The sequence below is a fragment of the Macrobrachium rosenbergii genome, chromosome 19 (assembly GCF_040412425.1).
Source record: "Macrobrachium rosenbergii isolate ZJJX-2024 chromosome 19, ASM4041242v1, whole genome shotgun sequence".
In the NCBI taxonomy this organism is placed as follows: Eukaryota; Metazoa; Arthropoda; class Malacostraca; order Decapoda; family Palaemonidae; genus Macrobrachium; species Macrobrachium rosenbergii.
Window position 1 is genome coordinate 26,239,157 of NC_089759.1, and position 13,901 is coordinate 26,253,057.

The following is a 13,901-nucleotide window of genomic DNA, read 5'->3' on the forward strand; positions in this document are numbered from 1 at the left end:
GGAGGTGCCTACTTTTCCTGCTGGTGCTCCTAGACAAAGGTCACTGTCAGGCTCCCATGCACCAGGGAGGAAGCATACTGAAGTCCATGGGAGTCCAAGGGGGTTTGCCCTTCAGTCGAGCCTGTTGTCCTCAGGTCTCGATGGACAGCTGTTGAAAAGGCATCTATAGTGATGTGCTTTCCTTGCATCTAATTTTCGGGATCCCAGTGTGAATAGTTAAGGATCCCAGTGTCGCTGATGGGGCTTTTTGGGTTTATCTCGGCTGTTGAAGAGGCATATCTCCCAGTTGTGGTATGCCAGTCAGTTGACACCAACGCTCTTCCAATCTGGACAGTGTTAGGTCTGAGGCTCAAGTTCCGAGCACTCAAGTTCCAAGAATGCAAGTTAGTGTCTGAGTGAACAGTGGCCTCCGAGTGTCCAGTGTTCGAGTGCACGGTGGCTGAGCGCCCAGCATTAGAGTTCCCAGTGTCAGAGCACGCACATTCACGCATCCACCTGTGTCTGAGTGTCCACCTATGTCTGCTCGTCTACCTGTCTGTTTGGCGCCAGCTGTCAGTCATCAGACAACACACTCAGGAAGACAGGCACCACTTCTGTTTGCTACATTGGTTTCGTCCATACCTATGTTCCTTTCTTGGAGCCCATTCAGCACCAACTTAGTAATTTTCTGGCCCTGTTATACCATCCACCGAGCATCTAGTGCCCAAGTGTCCAGTGTCAGAGCACCGAGTGCCAGAGGCTCGGCCCTCTTTTAGTTCTCAGCGCTGGCTTTTTTCCTGAGAACACACTGTTGTTTTTTCTTGAGTGCCAGTCTAGTGCCGGCGCCAGTCCCCGTTCGCCAGGTGCCAATTCTTTTCCAAGCAGGAGCTCTTGCTAAGAAGACAGGCACTCCCAAGTGTTTACCAGGAATCATCACCTCAGATTGTTTCCTTGTCCTGTTATGTGCAGACACGGACAGCTTAGTTTTTAGAGTTTCCGCTCTTGTCTGTATTGTGTAGGAGGAGATCTCAGTTTTTCTCTTACTCTATGAGGAATTACACAGTCGCAGTGGACCATTGCTCCCAAATGATGCCATGCCTACACCAGTTTTGGAGCACTTGGCACTATTTTCTGGTACTCGGTTCCTGACAATGAGCTGCATGGCCACAGTTCCTCTTTTCTCTCTTAGACAGTGGATCAATTCAAGAGGGAGATAAACCAGACAGTTCTATCAGCCATTCCCCAGGACGATTGGATGGGAGTGTTGATATGCAGGAAGCATTCTTCCTATCCCTGTCCGGACTCCAGAGAGCTTTTTTGTTCCGTCTTTTGGGACAGGGCTTTCCACTTGGGGGTCTGCACTTCAGCCTCTCTATGACACTTCAGGCCCTCTCCCAAGTCTTCACTCTTCCTGCATGTGACTTCCCTTTTTCTGGGCATAATCTCAGTCTTTACATGTCAGCTGACTTCTTCATTACCTTCGAAGAAAGGGGCTCGAAGGTTCTTGATAACAATCTTACTGGGACTTGGAAACTGTAAACACAGTCGAGCACCTCCGTGTTTTCTCTTAACCCAGGTTTTTAGTTGGACCTTCAGTAGGGCTGTCCGAACATGATGTTATGAAAAGGAATCCCTTCTTCTGCTGAGCTTAGTTCTAGTATTCTTCTCAGCCCCTTAGATGTAAGTTAGGGGAGTCTGCTTGAGGAACTGGGAAGTTTTCCAGGGCTCAGTCCCCAAGCAGAACGGAACCTCCACTTCTACATTAAAGAGTTAAAGTGATTCTCTTACGGCCCCAGTACTGCTCGACCCTAGCTAACTTCTAGACTATGGTAGTCCCTTTGGATAAGACCTCAGTCCTAACGCATTTACTTAAGCAGGGAAACTGGATCCAGCGTTCCCTCTGGACCAAACAGCAGAGTTCTCCCTCTGTTGACAGATCAATCAAATCTTTTAGTCTCTCGTTTTTATTCAGGGAACATATTTCGAAAGATGAACTGGGCTGTCAGAAGTATGCCCTTCCCATCAGTGGATTTTCGATCCCCTGGGTTGTTGGGATCTGATGATTTTATGGGGCAAGCCAACCTTGGACCTGTTTGCCACCTCAACGAACCTTCGCCTTACTGTACTCCAGTCCCAGTCTTATAACATGGGCAACAGGCACAATGCTGTAGCCGGCCTTTCTCAGGCCTTCTTGTATTCTGCCCTTCTGCATGGTCAAGGAAGCGCTAATCTGTCTAAGCTCTTTTTCTTGATAAATGACACTCTTAGCCCCGTCCTGGCCCATGTATATGGTTCCTGATCCTGCTGCATTTGCTGGTGGACTCTCCAAGATCCTTCCCCCAGACTGTATCTCCTCAGACAAACTAGCTTCAGAGATACTACCAACGGTGGTCCGCTCTTACCCAGACAGGTTCCAGACTGCCTGGAGGATTGTCTTCCGAAGAGTCTTTTAGAAGTGTGGCAGAGGCTATTGCAAGATTCAGTAGTCACCCTCTCGCTCCATCCTCCAGACTCAGGGGTGGTCTTCCAAAGCTGGTGTCTTGGACTCTGTATGTCTCTTCTTCTAAGACATCTCTGACCCTGCTGCAAATTGCTTCTTTGTTTCTGAGAAGATCTAGAATCTCTCGCTTTCCTTGAAGAGGTACCGATCTATGCTTATACTGTACTGTATCTGGTTTAAGCACAGAGACCTGGATCTTTCATCTCGGTCTTTCATATCCTTCTCACAACCTCTCAAGCCCTTTACACACCCAAGCTAGGAAGCACAAGATGCGGTTGGCTCATTTTTTCCTTTGGATTTTTAACCAAGGACGAGGTCCCATCCAAGACCTGGATCTGTTCTTCCTCCCTCAGAATGTAACTGACACCCTTGGCTTTCAGGAGCTCTGTTCAACTCCAGAATTCTTAACTTGCCTGGCGTCTAGTTCACCTGACACCAGCGTTAGCCTGGTGCCGGTGCGTGCTCTGAACAACCAGGAGCACTCAACAACTCTAAGGGAAAGAATGAGCTCTGTCTAATTGGAGCTCTTAGGTATTATCTGAGCAGGACTTGATAATCAAGAGGGCCATACTTATCCTTTGCTCATCCTCTGGCTAAGATTGCATTGTCCTTTATCCTTTACAGTAGTTTTTATTTCCAAGGCACTCTTAGATTAGGAGAACATTTTGCCTTCCTTTTAAGTGAAAGTTAAGGACATCAGAGCAGCCTCTACTCCTTTAGCTTTCAGGCACATATGTCCCTTACTTCAATTCTGCATGAACCTACTGGAAGTATAAATCGTCCTCTGAATTTCATTATCTTAAGGAGTGATCCTGAGTTAATAGCCCTCCTGGTGCTCAACTCACCTGGTGCCAACAACAAGTCTGGTCCCAGTTATAGGGTTCTAGCTCTCCTGGTGCCCAGCTCTTTTGGCACCAGCTATGGTCTGTCGCCAGATCCTCGAATAGCTAGCTGGCACCAGACATAAGTCTGGCCCCCCGCTATAGAGCTCCCAGAGCTTCGGGCTCACCTGCTGTCAGCTACAGTCTGGCACCAGCGATAGTTACACCAGCATCCGTGAGCTACTACAGCTAACCTGGCGCCAACTCCAGACCGGCGCTGGCTACATAGCGTTTGAAATTTGCAGTACCACAGGATATTGACTGGCATGGTGTGGCAGGAGGAAGCATAGGATTTTCTCCTACTATCTCTTTAACTTCTAGTGAGGTATAGAGTTTTTAGGAGCCAGGCAGTACAAAGTACCTGGAACACCCACCACTCTCAGTGGATGGGTTGTGGTGTTATTTCAGTGTAGGTGACAGCGTTTCTGGTTGTTGTTTACGTTGGTACTGCACCCAGGGCAAGGGCACCTTTTAAAGTTTTGCTAGCTATCGGATAACTCCTTAGCTGCATAATTTCCACTGATGCTTTGGTAGCCATCGGAGTACTCCTTGGCTACAAAGCTCCCACTTAAGTAGAAATGCTCCATGGCTTTACTGCTACGCCACTACAGGTTAAGTTGAGCGACAACCAGATGCAGTTTTTTATTGCAGGCTCTCTTAACTGTTAAGGAACAACAAGCATTGTATTCAGTGCTAACAACTGTTCTTTGTCAAATTCATTACATGACTTAATGTTTTGGAGTAGAACTCTATCTCCATGCATCCCGCCTCCTGCCTATGTGGGATTCAGCTATGTAATTACTTGGTAAGTTACTTACATAAAAATGACATTTTGATAGAAGAATAAAGTTTTATGTATATACTTACCAAGTAATACAGAATTGGAGCCCACCCTCCTCCCCTCTGATGGACATAAGGCATACAATGAATGACGATTGTCTGCTAAGTCGTTCCTAATATTCCAGCGAGTGGGGCAGGCTGATGACCTACACAAACTATCGAAGTGCTACCCGCAAAATTTTTAATCTAAGCTGCTGTTCATAGTGGAAACTTAGCTATGTAATTTCCTGGTAAGCATATATAAAACTTTATTCTATTATAAAAATGTCATATTAAACAGGAATACATAGAAAATACTGTACATGTAATTTCACTAATTTTGAATTAAATCAGTGATTTTATCTTTTAGGTCATTCTTGAACATTTTACTGTAAAGAACCTGACTCGAAAGACTCTATTCCTTGTTGCTTTGGCCACTGCCAAGCGTGTCAACGAACTTCAGGCCATAGACAAATGGATAAGATTCACTCGGAGTCGTAGTCTGCTCTTTTATTCTCAGTTTCTTGGCCTAGAATGAGACACTTTCCAAGCCCTGGCCTTGCTTTTTCACTATTAAGAATCTAATGGATATCCTTGGGCCAGAAGAGGAGGGAAGGGTCCTTTGCCCTGTTAGGGCCTTAAGGTATTACCTGGACAGGACCGAGAAAATCTGAGGCCCATCCAGCCATCTCTGGTGCTATGTCAGAGTCCTTCCTGACCTCTTTCTAAGAATGCATTGTCATTCTTCCTAAGGGATCTTATTACTGAGGCATATTCTTGGATCCAAGAGGACATCCCACTTACCTTTAAGGTGAAAGTACATGATATTAGAGCGGTCACCACCTCATTTGCGTTCAGGTGTAATATGTAACGCTCTTTGATTTTAGTATACTTACTGGGAGTGTAAGTCCATATTTACGTCAGACTATTTAAGAGAAATAGAAACAGTGCTTGAAAACTGCAGTACCCTGGGACCTTTATCAGTGGCTGGTATGGTATTGGGGGAAGAAGCGTAGGAAGCATTTCTTTTACCCTTGATCTCTTCGCCTTGACATAGGGTATTGAGTCATTTAGGAGCCTGGGGTTACTATGTACCTGGAGTGCCCACCAGTTTTTAGTGGATGGGTGGTGGTTTTTATTTCAGTGTAGATGACAGCGTTGTCTGTTTATTGTTTTTTGGTACTGTGCCCAGGGCAAGGGCACCTGTTTTTGTGTTTTGCAAGCCACTGGAATTTTCTCACTTAAAAGTAGAGGTGTCCTGCGGCTATTCTGCCTCGGCACTAAAGGTTGAGATGAACACCAACCAGAGGCAGTAATTACCTGCAGTAGCTCTCTTACCAGGTAAGAAAACAACAATCATTGTATCAATGCTAGCAAATTATATATTTCAAATTCATTTTCGTGACTGAATGCTTTGGAGTAGATTATGTCCATGTATCCCATCACTTGTCAATGTGGGATTCAGCTATGTAATTACTTGGTAAGTTACTTGTATGAAAATGTTATCTTCATGGTAAGATTAAGTTTCATATATACTTACCAAGTAATTACAGATCGAAGCCCTCCCTCATCCCCTCACATGAACATAAGGGCACAAATGAATTAAGCTCTTCTGCCTTGTTGTTCCCATTGTTCCCTGATAGTGGGCAGGCTAGTCACCTACACAAAAACAATAGCAGCGCTACCATGATTTTTTAAATTTAGGCTGCCATGTGAGTGGAAACTATAGCTATGTAGTTACTTGATAAGTATATATGAAACTTAATTTTATCATGAAAATAACATTTCCAGCTAATAGAAATTACCTTTCTTGATGTTGATATGCCAGGTTCATCCATGACCAAGATCCTCTATCAAGACTCTCTAGGCAAGACCCTCTAGGCACCAAGGAGGTATTGGTGTTGGAGGAAGGTTGGGGGGGGGGAAGGAGGAGGACTTATAAACCTCAAAAGTTTTTAAAGGTTTGGCCAACGTATGCAGTTTTTCGACACTGCACACAGGTGAGTGAGAAAAAGTTGTTTAATTTTCAAGCCTGTTATTAGTTATTCAAGCAAAATGGGAAAAAGAAAGAGATACCCATTACTATATTCAATAGTGTTATGTATGATAAAAAAAAATGGTTCGCTGTCTGTTTTTGCAAATTTTATTTATAATGAATGTTTTGTGTAATGAAAATCCACAGTATATAGTAAACTGTATTACAGTGTAAAAGACAAAAGCAAAGACTTTCGAACACCTGAATGGTGTTCCTGCTCAGTGTTGACATTAAAATATTTTAATGTAATCACTGTTGAGGAACACTGTTCAGGTGTTCAAAAGTCTTTGCTTTTGTCTTTTACACTGTAATACAGCTTAACTATAAAATTGTGGATTTTTATTGCATGAGATTGTGAATGTCTTAGCAAAGTATATTTTGTTACAAATGTGGGAAAATAAGCTAGCTAATTACCTTTTGTATAAAGTTTTCAGTTTAAAGTATGATGGTTGTTGTTTATAAGGATATTTAGTGTTTACAGTTATGCAGTACTGACAAGGAAGGGTGTGTAAGGGTATGTAGTTGCCGTTTTACTCCTATGAAATTTTAGTTGACCTTATCCAATAAGGCCTTGGCTATATTAATCTGGATGATTAAAAGATTACTTTTAGCATGGATTGTGTGGGTTAAGACGATGAACGGCTCTAGACTAGGGTTCGAGAATTGCCAACAATATCGTTAGTACCAGTAAATTTCTGATGGGGATTTATTTGTTACCAGTTTAACTGGTTTTTTAGTGCCAGTTTTTTTATCTTTAAGCAAAGCAAGAATGGATGAAATGGGCTTTTAACTCCGATAATACTGTACCAATGTTCCTATACAGAACAAACCTTGGTCTTAAAATAAGGATAAATTCTCTGGCGTTAGCTGGAGTCCGGTTAAAAACAACACAAGGAGTTGGTGGCAACTGGCATTAGCCAATAGGGGAGAAAGAGGAAGCTATGGGACTTGTGTTACCCCAGCTATGCACCATCAATTCAGTTTCTCTCTAACCATCTTTGTAGCAAGAAGGTTCAGTGCCCATTTTTTGCAAGAAGCCAGTTTTTTGCACTTCCTGCTTGCTTATGCCTACAGCATTTCTGGTTTTTCTTTCTTTTTCTTGTTGTGTGTTTTTGTTTGCTTTTGATCTGTGTTTTACTTGCATCTCCCAAATGAAAGCCTGTGTTGCCGGTAAGCCTCCCAGGTGTCAGAGATGTTGTCCTGGAGACGGTAACAACCTTTGCTCCCTTTACTTATCTTCTATGTCTACTGACCCTCACCCCACTTGTAGTAGATGCAGATTTAACGTTTGCAACATGAGTAACCCATGTTTTGTGTGTTGTCTTTGGTCTCTGAGCAGTAGAAGAGATTGCTAATAAGAGGCAGATAAGAGGAAATCAACACCCCAAATTGGGAAGGATTCTCATCTCCTTTAATGGCTGGCATTCCTATCCCTTCTTGTTCAGCCTCTGCCTTACCCTGTATATCGCCTTCCTCATCCTCGTCTTTGTCTCCGTCTTTCTTCTCCTGCCCCCTCTTCATCTTCCGTTTTGCCCATCCCTTTCAGACGATGGAGGAAGAAGGATTTCATAGTCTCTCCTAGGAAGAAGATTCGCAGGCAGTCTCTGGACCATTGCTCTTCATCTCTTTCACCTGATGCTCGGTTGTCCAAGCACATCCATGTTGTTCCTGTTCCTTTGTCTTCGCAAAGCTGTACTGTCAGTGTATCTCCTGCTTTAGAACCAGACCCACAGCCTTTTCATAATGCAGAACAGGAGTCTCTAGGCCACATGGCCGTGCCTGTCCTCCTTGTCACAGCAGCCCAACGTGTGGGACCATGATCATCCACACACTCGATCTCACAGCCATAACTGTTCTTCACGGAACGACAGCTCAGCACATGGCCATGACCGTTCCTCAAGGAATGTCAGCCCAGCCAACAGCCATGTCTGTGCCTCGAGGAACGACAGACCAGTGAACAGCCGTGACCATGGTCTGCGTTCCCGATCTCACGGCCGCAGCTTCCTTTTTGGAGACGACAGCCCTGCACATCTGTGCATCTGATCAAGACATTCATCTACAGTATTCATCAAGATTTTTGCTCCCATTCCTGTAGGCGGCATCGGATTCAGGACAGTACTACAGTACTTCCTCTTCTATAGGTCTACAGGCCCCCAAGAAGGTCCTGGGACCTGAATGAGCCTACGCTCCAGTGGTAAATATTGAAGTTCCGCCTCCCCACTGACTCGGCTGATAGACTAGATCATGATTCGTGTGGACCAGAGGTTGAAGATACGGATCATCAAGAGTTTATGACTACTTATGCTGAGGTCGTTGAACTTATTCGTGGGTGTAACAATTCAGTTGAAGAAACTGCGGCTACCTCATCGGATCACACTTCAGGCATTGAAGCTCTTCTGGGGCCTAAGAAAGAGGCTAAGTCTTCCTTGGGATTAACATGCTCTAAGCATGCTGATTTGTATCTTAGCCAAGTGAATTCTCTCGTCTCCGGAAGGGATAATTCATTACGTTCCAGTAGATCCTTTAAGCTAATTCCTCCGCCTCTGCCTCGACATAGACGCTTTTATGCAGCCTCCAAGGTTTCCTTGCAGCCTAAACAAGTTAACCAGACCTGGTTAGTTTAGGCGCAGGCATTACATTAGACCAGATTAAAGCAGAGGGTCCATCCTTCTCTCACCAAGAGGCGGATGCCTTGGAATCAACCGTTTCGTCAGCTTTTCAGGCAGCCTCATAGCCTTATTCATGGACGACACCAGTGGCTCAGATCTCTTCATCTTCAATGGGCCACCTTCTTTAGGTTGTTGCAATCTGGTGGTAAGAAGATTTTTTATGTGGCTCACTGAACAGCTAATGTGTGGGCCAATTTGCTACTAAAAAGAAGAGATGCCACTCTTTATAAGATTTCAAAATTCGCCAGTACGGATTCCATTGTAGCCTTACGGAATGGAGATATCTTGGCCTCCACGTCTCTCTTCCACAAGGATCAGCTTGATTCTGCAATTGACAGGTGTAAAGCAGACAATAATGATCGTCTTGTACATCAAGCTGTCACAAAATTGTCTGGCATTTCTTGTGCTGGCACTTCCAAAGAAAGACCTCAAACTAGTTCTTACACGTCACCTAAGAGACCTAAAGTGCGGCAGGACCACGCAGAGGTCGCCAACCTTCGCCACCTCAAACCAAGGAGACCACTCAGAAGCAGCCCTTTCAGCCCCTTTCTTCCAGGCCTGAAAGAGAAGGTGGAGGCAGAACTAGAGGAGGTAGAGATTAGAGTGGGCGCCCCTCCCCACTCGCTGCCTTCAGTTTCGGGGGTTGCCTGGCAAGCCATTGAGCAGCTTGGCAGCAGTACCGGGTGGAGACTTGGGTAGTAGATGTTCTATGGGTGCGATATCTACTACAGGCAGTCCCCGGTTATCAGTGGGCTTGGTTATAGGTGATCTGGTTTTACGGCGCTTGTCTAGCGACGAAAATCAGCACTTTTCGGCACCGGTAATCGGGTATTGGCGCCAATACATCCCTAACAGAGGTGCCGATTCGCTTATTTTCAGTTATTGGCAATTTTCGCTTATCGTCATGCTGTCAGAACGGAACCCCAGCTGATAACCAGGGACTGCCTGTACCCTTCGAGTTTCCTCCTCTTCCTCCTCTCTCCGAGCTTCCCCTTCACCCATCAACATACACTCCAGGATCACTGAAGCTTCTAGGTCTCCAAGAGGAAGTGAAGAAAATGATGGTAAAGTGGGGTGCAGAGGTAGTTCAAGACCCTTCTTTAGGTTTCTACAGTTGTATTTTTAAATTTATGTAAAGTGGAAATACATATTATGTAGAAGAAAACTATTATGTTTTGTTGTGTTTGCAGTTGTGAAAAGCATTGTGTTTTGCTGTTTTGTGTATTTAATTGTAAGTATACGTGTAATGGTGATTAACTACTGGACATCGGTTGTTTCTTTGGTTGTTAGTCGAACGTTTGGTGGTGGTCAAAGATGGCCATGAAGGCAGTCTCTTCACAGCTTTGGTGCAGCGTAGTTTTATATAGCAGGGACTCAAGAAAGGGGAATGCAGCCATAGTTGTTGGTGCCTTCAAGTCCACTTAAGGATTCCTTTTCATGTTAAAGTTTCATTTGGAGAGGTTTCCGTTAGGAGATATGCATATCTAAATGTAAGGAGAATTTCTTGGAGTGTGCTTTGGATGAGGGTTACGAAGTAGAGATTGTGCTTACGCCAATCCCCAATCTCATTCTAATTCAGGCTAGGAATATTGAATGCGCTATTTGAACTAACAGTAAATTTATATAATTTATGTCTTGGATTAATATACACAACGAGTGTTTTAAGTGCAATATTTAATATGAGTGAAGTAACCTGGGTGTCATAGTATAAGACTTAGGCTACGATTAGGTTAGTGCGTTTCTAACTATTTAGGCTATATGATCACTTTACGATTTGAAATGCTATACAGTACTTATTCTGAATGAGTTGCAATACATCCAGGAAGTTACTTCACTTCAGCCTTGGAGAGATAGTCTACCAATTCAAGGTTATTTGCTTTGGACTATCAACAGCCCCACAGGTGTTTACAAGAGTGTTCACCTTAGTCACAGCTTGGGCTCATTCTCATTGGATTTGCATCTTGAGATGCCTCGACAACTGGCTATTCCTCACGAGTTCCCGGGTAAAACTGATCGAAGACAGAGAACGTCTACTTCAATTTTGTTGTGGCTTAGGCACCGTCTGGAGAAGACGAACCATTTGCCCAGTCAGAGGATCCTTTACCTGGGCATGATCATAGACACGATAGCAGTGAAGGTGTTTCCATCAGATCAGTGAATAGTCAAGTTCAGGAGCATAGCCCAGTCCTTCCTGTCTAAACAGAAGCATCTAGCTCGTCAGTTACTTGTTACCCCTAGAAGAACTGGTTCCTCATGGTCATCTTCACCTTTGCTCTCTTCAATGGAGACTGAAGGAATATTGGTCCCTTCGAGGGATTCCCCTATGCTTTTGATTCCTCTGTCAAAAGAGGTAAGGCAAGACTTAGCATGATGTCTAGATGATGAGGACATGATCATAGGAGTGCCCCTCCACTCTCCCCCTTCGAAAATCCTTCTGTTCTCGGACACCTCGTACAAAGGTTGGACTCAGGACTGTGGGGTCTCCAAGAGAAACAGCTTCATATTAACATTCTGGAGATGGAGGCAGCCTTCCTAGCGCTTCAGGAATTCCAAGAAAGGGTGACAGGGCACTCTGTGGTCCTCATGTCCGACAACACTATAGTGGTAGCTTATGTCAACAAACGGGGGAGTTAGTGTCCCGTCATCTTCATTAGTTGACTGTACAGTTACACCAGTGGGTGGTCTCCCATTCAGTAGGCCTCTCAGCCAGATACATCCTAGGCAAGAGGAACGTCGTGGCAGACAAGCTGAGCCGTCAGGGTTGGGTATAGGGGATGGAATGGTCACTTCATTAGGAGGTAGTTGAAAGGCTATTCCATCTGTGGGGAAGGCCCTTGGTAGACCTTTTTACAACAAGGTTCAACGGAAAACTAGATGTTTTTTGTTCGGTTGTTCCAGATCCCTGGACCATGGCAGAGGACGCCCCTTCAACATCCTTGGGACAACCTGGAAGCATATGCCTTTCTCCCCCCTTTTGCCTAAACTGTCAAGTGATCAACAGAGTGATGATCTCCCAGAATCTCAGGGTGACCCTGGTGGCTCCCTTTTGGCTACATGCAGAATGGTTTCCCGATCTTGTAACCTTGTTGACTGAAACTTCGAGAGAGATTCCTCCATGGCACAACCTTCTTTGGCAACTGCACACAGAGGTTTCACCAATCAGTAGGGTTCCTATCTCTTGATGGCTGGAGACTATCAAGTATCTCTTGCGAGCGAAAGGCTTTTCTCACAGAGCTGCGACAGAGATGTCAGGCTACCCCAGAAGATGATCTACAGCAGCGTATCAAGGAAAATGGGCAGTCTACTGTGATTGGTGTTGTCAACGGGGTTTCTCTCCTGTCGGAACTTCTGTTCAACAAGTAGTGGACTTCCTTATCTCTCTCCGTAGGGAGAAACTACTCTCAGTTTCAGCCATAAAGGGTTATAGAGCTACTCTGGACTAGTTCTTCTTCTAAAATGTGTGGATCTCTCTTCATCATGGGAATTTTTATGCTTCTCAAGAGTTTCGAGCAGCCCTGTTCCCCGAGAGATCTCAAACCTCCAGACTGGGACCTGACCATGGTGCTCAGCAGTCTTACTCACCCTTCACATGAACCACTGTGAGGCTCAACAGACAGGAATTTAACCCTCAAGACGGTTTTCTTACTGGCCTTAGCTTCTTCAAAGGGGGCCGGCGAACTACATGGACTCTCTCTTGATGTTAAACATACGAGGGGTTAGGGTTCTGTAGCCTTCGAATTTGTCCTGGAATTCTTTTCTGAGACTCAAAATCCCTCTGTTCATAATGACAGAATCGAGTCTTTCTCAATCCCCTCTCTCCGGGATTTTGTTGGTGATGACCCAGATGAATTGTTGTTATGCCCTGTCAGGGTACTGCATAGCTATCTGAAAAGGACTCGTCATTTCAAACCTGATAGCTGGAACAAGAAAGAAGTGTCCAAGAATACTATCTCCTTTTGGCTACGTGGAGTGATTAGACAAGCTTACACCTCTGCTTCACATTCAGATGCCAGAACTGTGCATGCAAGAGCACGTGATGTTAGGATTTTGAAGGCAGGTACACCGCTTCGCCAAACCACCTTCACATCCTTCTATCTGTGGGATGTTGCCCACAGGTCCTCAGACACTTTTCTTGGGTCTGGTGGTGGCTGCTCAACAAGTTGTGTAGCTCATCCAGTGTCCCTGGCAGTAGAGTTAGTATCTTACCTATGATGTTGGATATGAAAGTGAGAGTGAATAAGATGACTGGTCTTCTTCTTTTCTCATTCTTTTTCTTTTCTACTGGCAGGCAGTAGGGAGAATAATTCTATCATATGCTGGAACTGGTTAGGTGCAGGTGAGCAAGCTTCCGTTCTATAATGTTTATGTTTGTTCCTACATAATACAAATTCTTTATAGAAGCAAGACCCATACCTCTCTCTTACAAGGGGAAAGGGGAAATGGCAACAAACACATAGGTGGGTAACGTAAGTTTTGTTTTCTCCAGCAGTTCTTTACCATCATCAAGAAACAATAGAGACATGTACTTCATATTCTATGAGCCCAGATATCTGGCTGTTCAGTAACCTAAGCTCAATAGATCAGAAGCTTTAACTCCTTCCTATGTCCTTCGTATGGTCAGGAAGTGAGCCCAGGTGGTCTGAACTTCCAGTCAGTTCTAAGACTTCTCTTATCCTACTTCCAAGAGTAAGCCTTCCTTATGTTAAGACTAAGGTTTGTTCTGTATATGAACAAATGACAAATTTTAAATAATCAATTTGTATTTTTCATAACCAACAAACCTTTGGTCTTAACATATATTGTACAGCCCACCTCAAGCCACCCCTCATATTTTCTTGGGCTAGAAGGAAACTGAATTGATGATGCGTAGCTTCCTCCTGCTCCCCTATTGGCTGATGCCAGTTGCCACCAACCCCTTGTGTTGTTTTTAAATGGACTCCAGCTGGCGCCAGAAAATTTTTCCTTACGTTAAGATTGAAGGTTTGTTAGTTATGAAAATGCAAATTGATTTAAAATTT

The 13,901-nt window shown here is 44.4% G+C and overlaps 1 long non-coding RNA gene across 1 annotated transcript in view; it reads left to right on the forward strand.

The window, feature by feature from the left end:
* Nucleotides 1-13,901, forward strand: part of LOC136848765 (uncharacterized) — a 205,695-nt gene that overhangs the window by 143,868 nt on the left and 47,926 nt on the right. The window contains exon 3 of the long non-coding RNA XR_010856131.1: nucleotides 6,008-6,179. This is a non-coding gene — a long non-coding RNA (uncharacterized lncRNA). The remainder of the gene's footprint in view (nucleotides 1-6,007; nucleotides 6,180-13,901) is intronic.